Raw genomic sequence first — 12717 nt, forward strand, 5'->3', positions numbered from 1 at the left:
ACTCACACACAAGCTTTAGGACGAAGGAAATGCTCTCTTAGGTTTTCACTCTCTGATATGGTAGCTGAGTATAAGGCCTTAGCATTCCTTTTATAGTGCACAAGCCAAAAATTAGGGTTTGCATCTGGGCCCGCTACGCCCAGCGTACTTAGGCGAGTCCGCGTCCAAATTAAGCGCATGAGTACGCGCAACGTACTCTCCAGTACGCCCAGCGTACTCATTTGCTACAATTTCCACTCAAGGATTAATCTTGACAACTTGACAAAAGAGAAGTGTTAAGTAGTTGTACCTGAATTTCGGGATGTTACAATTCTCCCCCTCTAGAACCAGACTTTGCCCTCGAAGTCTCATGCTGGAAACAACTTCGGATGTTGCTCCCGCATCTCTGACTCCGGCTCCCAAGTCAGCTCGGACCCCCTCCGGTGTTGCCACTGGACCTGAACCAGAGGCACCTCCTTGTTCCTCAGAACCTTGATCTTCCGGTCCAAGATCGCGATCGGTCCCTCAACATAATTCAGACTCGCGTCCACCTGGATATCCTCCAACGGCACCACTGCCGACTCGTCGGCTATACACTTCCTCAGCTGAGGCACGTAGAAGGTATCATGAATCTGGCTCAACTCTGCAGGTAGCTCCAAACAATATGCTACCCTGCCCACCCTCGCGGTCACCCTGAACGGCCCAATATACCGAGGCCCCATCTTGCCCCTCTTCCTGAATCGGATCACTCCTTTCCAAGGAGACACCTTCAGGAGTACAAAATCTCTGACCTGAAACTCGAGCTCGGATCGTCGCCTATCCGCGTAACTCTTCTGGCGACTCTGATCTGTCAACAACCTCTGCCTGACCTGTTGTATCTGATTTGTCGTCTGAAGCACTAACTCAGTGCTGCCAATCACTCGCTGCCCAACCTCTCCCCAGCATATGGGAGTCCGATACCTTCTCCCGTACAACAATTCAAAGGGAGGCATTCTGATACTCGAGTGGTGGCTGTTGTTATATGAAAACTCAGCCAACAGCAAATACGTGTCCCAACTTCCTCCGAAGTCCATCACACACGCTTGCAGCATGCCTTCGAGCGTCTGAATTGTCCGCTCACTCTGACCATCCGTCTGTGGGTGGTATGCGGTACTAAAGTGCAGCCTCGTACCCAACTCCTCATGGAATTTCTTCCAGAATCTGGAAGTGAAACGTACATCTCGATCTGACACGATCGAGATCGGTACTCCATGCCGCGATACCACCTCTCTCACATATATCTCTGCCAGCCTCTCAGCAGAAGAGCTCTCACTGATAGCAAGAAATTGAGCGTTCTTCGTCAGCCGGTCAATAATCTGTTGGATTAGTGTCTAAGTCCATAACTATTTTGGTATGTACTTGACCCGATGGTGCATGGTCCTTTTGGGTTGCCTTCACCAAAGCAACTTGATAGGATGAATTATGGAGAGAAAGGATTAATTATGATTTATTAATATATTATGAGAATAATATATTAAAGGAGAAATCATATTGTTTAATTAATATTAGTCAAGAATTAATTGATAATTAATTTTGTGGCTAAAAGAGATTAATTAAACTTAAGGGACTGGAACTGTAATTATAAGATAATTGCATTTGGGCTATGGATCACCTTGGAATAATAGGTTGGACGAATTCTATGGGGAAACCCATTAGAAATCGCCCAAGGGATATCCTAAAAGGGTTCATGGGCTGCTTAGGGCTTAAGCAGTCAGATTAGGGTTTCCTAGTTGAAAACCCTAATAGCCTACATGTATATATAGTACCCTTAAGCCCCAAAAACGTGGCTAAGAGTTCCACTAGGGTTTCCACACATTTTAGGCAGCCTCCTCTTTCCTTATTCTTCATCCTCTTGCTCTTGGTGTTTGTGAGCCATTAGAGGAGTGACACTTGTGACTCTAAGCTTTCTAAAGCCATTACAAGGAGGACTTGAGATTGTTATTCCTATATAACAATTAAGGTATGATCTAAACCCTAATTCATATGTTAATATTGATTATCACATGCTAGATCTAGGGTTTATAGTCTTGGATGAATGCATGTACAATAGAGAAACCTAGATCCAAGCATTAGGGTTTGCATGAGCACATAGGATGTTCTTATGGCCTAAACCCATAAGTGGTATCAGAGCCTTGATTGGTTTCTATTGTATTGATGCCTTGGTTATTTGTTCAAGCTTCAAAATCGATTTTTTGGCTCCCTGACTGATGAACTCGGTGAGTTCCAATGTGGACTCGGCGAGTTGCTCCAACTCGGCTAGTCCATAGAGGAACTCGGCGAGTTCGAGCGTCAGTAAGAGCAGATTTCGGGATTTCTTGCTATTTTGCTTGAGGATACTTGCCTTAATTGTTCTGGGTCTTTAATATTCGAATTTTATCTTATATTTGAGAATATCCTTGATTAAACAAAAGATAATTACCAATTGATTAGATAATAACTTCCTTATATGATTAAAGATTAATTATTTGTATTAATTGGGTAACTTATCTTGCAAGAAATTGAAATTAGGTCAAATTTAGATAATCATTAAATTAATTGTTAATTTAAATTATTTGCTATTTGATCCTTGTGTTTTTGAAATGTTTCAAATACTTGCCCTCAAGTTTTGGAATTTAAATTTTGATTAAAAGGTTTGATTTGAAATATTTAAATTCTAAACCCTAATGTTTTGAAATGTTTCAAAACTTGCCCTCAAGTTTTGGAATTTAAAAGTTGATTAAAAGTTTAATTTAGAAATGTTAGATTCTAAAACCCTAGTATTGTTTTTTGAAAAGTTCAAATCACTCCCTTATGGTTTTACTAAATTAATTAAGTGTATAATTAAAAGAGAGTTAATAAATCCATAGTGATATGGTTTACATTTAATTAAATTAAAAGTATGTTTTATTAAATTAGACCACCTAGTATTTTAAAAGTGTAAAATACACCCTATACTATATATAACATTAAAAGTCTAGTATTATATATATGTATGAGTAAACAGTCAGTCTTACCGTTAGTAGGCCTCATTCACGAAGCTAGTTTATAAGGGGTGTTTAAGGAAATTGCCTATAAAATGGCGATTGAATAGGTATCTACTCTTACCCACCGCACTCTTGACTAGTGGAAGGTCGTTAGCCGAACGGGTAGGATGGGGCAAACCCTTTCCATTAAAAGTATAATGAAGTATTAAGTAACTAAATGTCTTATACAAAATTCCCAATCTTAGTTACTTTAGACAAAAGTGAATTGATGTAATTCCATGAAATTACACTTTGTGCCCTTGCGAAGACATTAGTGGAGCGTGTGTGGCTAACCGGCACACTAAATGGTACTAAGCAAAGGTAGCAAAGGGTGACTCATTGTTTGTCATAGTTCGGTGGAGCGTGTGTGGTTAACCGGCACATCGAATAGGTGACTGTAACATTGGGGGCACCATGTAAGTTTGCATGGTTATTCACACCCTGTTTTGTGATCCTTGGCATCCCAGTCACAAATCGAGGGGCATATCGAGATTTAAACATGCCATTGAAATGTTCAATGAATCTCAAAAGATCTAGGAATTTTCAATAGATTTAAAACTTAAATTTCTTTTTCGTTTTTCATGGTGGAAATTAGTGAATCGTCATTCACTTACCTTCAAATGTTATGCAATTTGGGTTACGACATCCCTCTCCCAAGTTGTAGAGTATTGTGTTGGGTCCTAGCCTTAATATCTCATTTGGGTGATTTATTAAGGACTCAATCAATCAACTAACTTGAATTCTTCTCCCGTTTTGTAGATGTCAAAGTATGACAACTATGGTCTTCCCAAATCCCGTGGAACAAGCTTTTCACATGAAGATGATATTCCACGATTCGATAGAGGAATACGAGATCATGCTTCACTTCCTCCACCTCCTCCTATTGTTCTCCCTAACCCACAAGTTCAAAAGGTTGAAAAGTTCAAACTCACTCAAGCTCTTTTGGCAAGTAAACATGAAGAAGGAAAGTCAGTGTGTGCACACGTCCTAGAGATGAAGTCGCACATTGATAAGTTAAGAATGTTGGGGTCTGTTGTTTGTGAGGAGCTGGCTGTTGACTGGATTCTTCAGTCACTTCCTGACTCATATAGTGAGTTCGTAAGAGAGTACTATATGATGAACCACGACGTAACCCTCATCGATCTCACCTATATGCTTATTGCTGCTGAATCAGCAATGATTTGGCGCACTGGAAAAGAAAAGTTGATTGGTGGATCTGCCTTCCAGACCTCTATGGATATAGACAATGGCAACGAAAGGCATGCCATGATCGAAAAGTTTGATCATAAGAGAAAGGCAAAGTCAGAAGTAGTTCTGTGTGTTGTTCCAAAAGAGTCAATTTGCTTTTATTGCCAAGAGAAGGGGCATTGGAGACGAAGCTGCCCTATTTACCTAAGAGATCTAAGAGATGGGAGAGTCAAAACGTATGGCTCTACTTTAGGTAAAATCCATTAACTAACTCTTTTAAGTTCCTATTCTAGATTCTTAATACATAATGTGATAAGATTACATTTCGATGTCTTGTAGGATCGAAGAAAAGAAAGGAATCTTAAGGGAAGAAGTGAGCCGAATCTAATCGTGAAGAAATGGATTTCGATCGCATTACTTGAAGATTAGAATCTTAAGCTACTACTTGGAGTTAGAATAGATTGCTTAGGAATATTTAACAACATAGTTTTTCAGTTGAATTGCATTGTAAGGACAAATTTTTCCGCAATAATATAAATTTTGATTTTATATTATTTATTTATCCTTGCAATGGCGTGTATGAAAAATTGATGTAAGTTTCTATTATTAGCAATAATGGATTTGATTCTTAATTATGTTATTTGTGGAAAGGTCAAGAATTTACCAAATAGGGAAAGTTTCTCATCGCCCAAGTTTCAATTGGACAGAAACTTGGAATCATACAACTTGGTTGCATGATGAATGAGAAATTTCATATTTGGAAATTAGACTAATTCATTGACAAAGTGTCAAGTTAAGGACTAGGAGATCGAGTACACAAGGTTGTGTGTTGATCAAGTCCACCACAAGAGTAACAAAGATATTCGTCATGATTTACTAAGGTTAAGTAAATATGATTATACTTATGAGATTAAGTGTAATTCTCAATTGATTGAAAGAGTTTCAATAAATAGCAGAATGAATAAGAAGAATCAAGTAGGCAGAAAGATAAAAGTTTCTTTATTCTAAGAAGAAGGGAGAGTACCTTTTATTATGTTTTATGATAGGTATTAATGATTAAGAACCATATCTCAATTGATCCTCTAAGTGAGTCTTAGTGCAATTGTATGTCTGAGAAGAGGAATCAAGAATTGAAGAAATGGTTAAATCAAGAAGTCAATCATACTTCGTTCCAAAACCAAGTCTTAGAGTTAAGATTGTGAATTGAGTGACAAGTCTTAAGAAGGTTTATAACATTCATCAAATGTGAAATTTGAAAAGGTTTTCTTATTCTTGCACAATTAGAAAGTTGTGATGTCTTGGATAAGACAAAGACCAACTAGGGCCAATTTAGTGAAGTGTTTTGTCTTGATAAAAACTACACTAACTCTTGAATATTTGTTTGTCGAGAAATGTTTATTGACAAAAGAATCTTATATGTCAAGGAGTCAGTGGGAGTCTTAATGGTCTTGAAAAGTTTCAAGAACTAATCGAGAATAAACCTTATCGATCATCACTAGCACACGACTTGAGATTTACAACCTATCGTGTTGACATTATTTTGTTTCTGTGCCATTCCAATTAAGTTAATTATGCATGTGAGTTCTATGAGTTCTCATTTGAACGCATAAAAGGCAAGCACCTTGATCAATGAAAAGTACGTTAATATGAAAGGGTGAGCTGCTTAACTACTTGGAAGACATGGTGGGCACTCGTGTTACCATAAGGCAAGAAATCAAGATTGAGAAATTTCAGTCCATATGAGTTTGGATTTGTCGCAAACTTTGGTTTTGACAAATTCGCATGGATAGGAACACATACACCATTAAAATCTAAGTGTCATAAGATTCCCTCCTTCATGAAAATGACTGTGAGGAAATGCTTTCACTAAGAGAGATTTTAAGAAGATAGTGATTGTGAAATTGTATTCTCGAATTCTATTATTGTTACGGCATCCCTTTCCATAATTCGATTGTGAGATTTGGCAATTAGTCTGGATTGTTTAGACACACATATGAGTTATCTAAGGCAAAGGTGTATAAGTTTAAGAAGCTTAGATAAAGGATTATCAAAGCATTAGGTATTAGAAATATGAACTTTAGAAATTCAATAAGTATTGTTTTCTGGAAGTTCAGTTGTTTTCTAAAAACATGTCAAAGCTAGTGGGAGCATAAGTGTTATGCTTATATGATAATAATCATCATGATAGTGGGAGCATAAATGTTGTGCTTGTATGATTATTAAGGCAAGTATTGCAAGTTAGCAATATTAATTATAGAAAACAAGAGTCATACCTTGCAAAGTCGTAAGGGTTGAATAGTTGTTTTGCTATAATTAAGGGAGAGAATATTGTACTTCGTTTCAAAATCTAAAGCTTAGATTGAGAAATTTTAATAAATTTAGTCAAAGGATACATAGTGTGTTCTTAAATTTCGATTATGATTACGGCATCCCTCTTCATAGTTCGAACTGTAAGAACGAGACACATAAAATATTATGGCAGAAGATGGATAAAGCATCATATCTTTATGTAAGACATTATGCATCGTGTTCCATACGCTTCGGGTATAGGATCGATTGCAAGTGCTATAATATTTGACCATTCTAAAATTTTCAAAAATGTCTAGCGCATTTAGAGGGAAAAAGGACTAGAATCGGTTTTGACTAAAATAATTAAACAACTATCAAAGGACGATCAAAAGCTCGCTGAGGATTGGTCGCTTGTGAGTAGTTGGAAGTATGGTATTGGATGACATTATTATGAATAGATAAGATTCTATTAAGAATGAATTGTCATATGCCAAATATGGAAATGTTTCCATATTGGGAGTTAGATATTAAGAATCTATGTCTAGATTAGAAACTTTTATGCAAGAAGTATGTTCAAAGGAATGTACTTTGAGTGAGAGACATCATATCTATAGAATTGTTTATGATAGAGATTGGCCGAGTCTTGATGATTTTGAGCTGTGACTTTACGAAAGAATCATTGCATAAAATGTTAGAATCTAGCATAAGTAACAAGAATTTGATATTCTTATACTTGTGATAAGGATTGGGAGTTGTGAAATGAATATGATTGGAAATGTGTTCATTTGATCTATTTCACAAAGAAAGGACCATAGGTAAACATTGTGTGCATGCTGAGAGCATGGGACAAGTGTAGTAATAATTTAAGTAAGAAGTTGATTACCCGAAATAACAAATAATGAGTAATCAATATGGTGATTAAATAAAATGTTTTATTTATACCCAGAGTTTGGGGCCATATGGGATTAGTATTATTCTTGTGTTTCACTTTGCATGTTTTGACTTCCTGAATAATTAAATTATTTCAGAATAATCAAATTATTCGAATGGTCCACAGTCGTTCATATGTTGGAAGTAGGTATGAATGAAGAATGTCATGAATTGGTTTGTATATTGTCTAAAGTGTATTAGACATAAGCAAATGTTTGCTGCAACGTTCATGAGTGCTTATGAATATGATTTGAGCATTGGATTAAACCCACGCTCACTTGGATCACTTCATGGATTTTATCACGAGTGACTGGTGAGACGATAATATCTTATATTCTTGAAACCGAGATGTGTGAGTTGTATCTTGTGAGTCGGTTACACATTGATAATATGTAAACGCACCAGTAACTTGGTGTCATAAAATATATTGTTGTGTGTGATTCGGTAAGTGAGTGCAAGCAAGCATTCAATCAAAGTTTATCCGTTCCTTTTATCCAAAGTAGGATGAAAGCGATATCTGTGGGCCCCTCGATGATTTAGTGATGACAACTAAGCGCTTGGCCAAGCCGGGACTAATTTGATGTGTTCAATTGTAGTCTGTTGTCAGTCGTCATAAATCGGAAATCGGGAAACAACACATAGACAGAGAGAATGATTTAAATCCATGTCTCAGTCTATACGATATCTAGAATGGAGGAATATATGATCCCTTATCTAAAGGACACGCTTCTGATAGGATCAGAGTTGACAGCGGTTTTTTGAAAGCTACGATTGCAGATCAGGATCTGAAGTCATACGCAGAATAGTTATTAGACTTATCCAAGTGGGAGACTGTTGGATTAGTGTCTAAGTCCATAACTATTTTGGTATGTACTTGACCCGATGGTGCATGGTCCTTTTGGGTTGCCTTCACCAAAGCAACTTGATAGGATGAATTATGGAGAGAAAGGATTAATTATGATTTATTAATATATTTTGAGAATAATCTATTAAAGGAGAAATCATATTGTTTAATTAATATTAGTCAAGTATTAATTGATAATTAATTTTGTGGCTAAAAGAGATTAATTAAACTTAAGGGACTGGAACTGTAATTATAAGATAATTGCATTTGGGCTATGGATCACCTTGGAATAATAGGTTGGACGAATTCTATGGGGAAACCCATTAGAAATCACCCAAGGGATATTCTAAAAGGGTCCATGGGCTGCTTAGGGCTTAAGCAGTCAGATTAGGGTTTCCTAGTTGAAAACCCTAATAGCCTACATGTATATATAGTACCCTTAAGCCCCAAAAACGTGGCTAAGAGTTCCACTAGGGTTTCCACACGTTTTGGGCAGCCTCCTCTTTCCTTATTCTTCATCCTCTTGCTCTTGGTGTTTGTGAGCCATTAGAGGAGTGACACTTGTGACTCTAAGCTTTCTAAAGCCATTACAAGGAGGACTTGAGATTGTTATTGCTATATAACAATTAAGGTATGATGTAAACCCTAATTCATATGTTAATATTGATTATCACATGCTAGATCTAGGGTTTATAGTCTTGGATGAATGCATGTACAATAGAGAAACCTAGATCCAAGCATTAGGGTTTGCATGAGCACATAGGATGTTCTTATGGCCTAAACCCATCATAATCACCCAAATTGCATCGACACCCCTCGCAGTCCTCGGAAATTTGGTGATAAAATCCATGGAAATCTGTTCCCACTTCCACTCGGGAACCTCAAGTGGCTGCAACTTGCCATGCGGACGCTGATGCTCGGCCTTCACCCTACGACAGGTCAAGCACCACTCTACGAACTACGCGACATCCCTCTTCATACAGGTCCACCAATACTCCCTCTTTAGGTCCAAATACATCTTAGTGGACCCGGGATGGATCGAGAACTTCGACCTATGCGCCTCCTCCATCAGAATGGTACGTGCCCCGCCTTCAAACGACACCCAAATCCGACCCTAAAAGGTCATAAGCCCACGGCTATCGGCAACGAACTCAGATATTTGACCGATGACCCGCTCTCTATTGCGGTTCTTAGGTCTCATGGCCTCTATCTGGGCCTCCCGAATGGTGTCCAACACCGGAGTCATCACCGTCAATCTCAAACAAACATCTCATATCGGGGCACTCTCCACCCTGCGACTCAGGGCATCGGCTACAACATTAGCCTTACCTGGGCGGTACAGGATCTCACACTCATAATCCTTTACCACATCCAACCATCTCCTCTGGCACATATTCAGGTTAGGCTGATCCATCAGATACTTCAAGCTCTTATGATCCGTGTATATGGTACACCGGACCCCATACAAATAGTGACGCCAGATCTTGAGGGTGAACACCACTGCCCCCAACTCCAGATCGTGAGTGGGATATCTCGTCTCATGAGGCTTCAACTGCCTCGATGCGTATGCTATCACATGAACTCTCTGCATCAATACTGCACCCAATCCTGATATCGACGCGTCACAATATACCACAAAATCCTCCATCCCCTCCGGAAGGGCCAATACTGAGGCTTCGCATAATCTCTGGTGAAGTGTCTCGAATGAGGCCTACTGCTCTGGGCCCCAACTGAATGCTACGCCCTTTCGGGTCAACCTGGTGAGAGGAATCGCAATCTTGGAGAAATCTTTGATAAATCTCCGATAATAGCCGGCCAACCCCAGAAAACTACTGATCTCTGAGGGGGATCTCGGCACCTCCCAACTCATCACCGCCTCAATCTTGGTCGGATCGACCAATATCCCATTCTGGTTAACGAGATGCCCCAGGAACTGGACCTCTCGTAACCAGAAATCGCACTTGAAGAATTTGACGTAAAGCTCTCCAATCTCAGAACTCCGAGGATCTCCCTCAAATGCTCTTCATGCTGCTCTCTAGATCTCGAATATACCAATATATCATCGATGAACACGATCACTGAACGATCCAGCATCAGCCTGCACACTCTGTTCATGAGGTCCATGAATGTCGCCGGTGCATTGGTGAGCCCGAAGGGCATCACCACGAACTCATAATGCCCATAACGAGTCCTGAATGCAGTCTTCTGGATATCCTCATCGCGTACTCTCATCTGATGATATCCAGATCTCAAATCAATCTTGGAGAACCAAGACGTCCCTGTAACTAGTCAAACAAATTGTCGATCCTCGGCAAGGGGTAACGGTTCTTGACCGTCAACTTGTTCACCTCCCGGTAATCGATACACATCCGATGCGAACCATCCTTTTTCTTGACACAGAGGATCGGCGCTCCCCACGGCGAGCTACTCGGCCGAATAAATCCCTTCCCCAGCAGCTCCTGAAGCTGTGAGGATAACTCCTGCATCTCTGGTGGCGCAAGACGATAGGGCGCCTTGGTGATAGGTGTTGCCCCCGGGACCAAATCGATACGGAACTCTACCTGCCTCTCGGGAGGCACTCCAGACAACTCCTCGGGAAAAACATCCGGGAACTCACGCACTATCGGAACCTCATCGACCGACCTCGGTCTCTCTGCATCTACTCTCGTATCCACCACATAAGCCACAAACTCGCTATAGCTCTGCTGTAGGCTCTGCCTCGCTTTAGCGGCCAAACAAAATGCTGACCCAGGACGGGTACCCTCGCCATAAACCGTAAGAACTCCCCCGCTAGGGTCTCGTATGGTCACCAGCTGCCGCTCACAGTCGATAACCGCTCCAAATCTGCTCAACCAGTCCATGCCCACGATGACACAGACATCCCCCATCGCAATCGGAACCAAATCAATCGGAAACTCAACTCCGAAGATTTCAAGCACACATCCCCGAATCACATCGCTGGCATACACTGCTCGCTCGTCAGCTATGGAAACTCGCAGAGGTCGACTCAACGCCGCTCGACGAATACTGATGTGCTGACTAAAGGCTAATGACACAAAAGATCGACTCGCACCCAAGTCAAATAACACCAAGGCATGCACAGAACACACAAGGAAAGTACCTACGCATAACATAATATAAACACCATATCTCAAACATCATAGTAAATACGTGAAAGAATACATACCAGCCACAACATCGGGTGCCGCGCGGACCTCCTCCGTGGTCGACTGGAAAGCTCTCCCTCGTGCCTTCGGTGCCTCGGTCTTCACCGTCCGGCTCTCGGTAGCTCGAACAGCAGCAGGGGCAGATCCTTGTGATGCTCCCTGTGCTGATCCCCGCAGCTGCGGACAATCGGCCTTCCGGTGTCCGGTCTGGTTGCAGTAAAAGCATACTGCAAATCCCATGGGGCAATCCTTGGCCATATGCCCCTCCTTGCCACACTTGTAGCAAGACCCTGCTCTACACACTCCCTCATAACCCTTGCCACACTTGCCACAAGTAAGGCCCTTCTAGTTCCCTTATCTCGAATCGGCAGGCTTGGCCCGCTTGGCTGCCGGCTGGGACTGAGCCGGTTGTCGATCCCTCCCCTGAAACTCCGCCTCCTCCCTAACCTGAGTCTCCAGCTCTATCTCCCTCTTCCGATCATTTTCCTGAAGCTCGACAAATGTTCGGTATGACGAGTTCGCCACGAACTCTCGTATGTCCCTCCTCAGATTACTTAAATACCGACTCATACGTGCCTTTTCGGTAGACACGTGCTCAGGGCAGAACATCGCCCTCTCATGGAACATCCTGGTGATCACAGTAACAAACTAAGTACCCTGCTTGAGGGTCAGAAACTCATGGGCCAAACATTCCCTCTCCATCGGGGGAACGTACTCATCACGAAACATAGCGGTGAACCTCTCCCAGGTCACTACGGCAAGCTCAGCAGACGAAAAGTGCGCCGTCACGAACTTCCACCAGTCCTTCGCTCCCAAGCGAAGCTGGTTCAGCGCGAACCGGACCCTCAGATGCTCAGGAAATGAACACGTATAGAAGCATCCATCAATATCAGAAACCCATCTCATTGCAGCAATCGGATTCTGCGTCCCATCAAACTCTGGTGGCTTCGTGTTGCTGAACTCCCGGAACAGCAACGAATCGCCACCCTTAGGTCTGGCAGCAGCAATAGCTGCGATAGCTGCAGCGGCTGCAGCCTCAGTAACCGCTGCGTATCTCTCATCGAAAGTCTCAATCAGAGTGGTCTTAATAGACCCGAACATCTCTGGAATCTTTGCATGGATAGCCGCAGCCACCTCCTCATGGATCATCTGGCGGAGCTCCTCATCACTCACCCCGCTGGTCCCTGGTCTGTGGCGTGTCCCAACCATGATGCCTCTGAATTACAACATAAAACATATCAGAGACTCGCTCGAGCATACTCGCACTCGATAACTCGAC

Source organism: Lactuca virosa, chromosome 8 (assembly GCF_052849685.1).
Source record: "Lactuca virosa cultivar CGN04683 chromosome 8, Lactuca_virosa_CGN04683_v6, whole genome shotgun sequence".
NCBI lineage: Eukaryota > Viridiplantae > Streptophyta > Magnoliopsida > Asterales > Asteraceae > Lactuca > Lactuca virosa.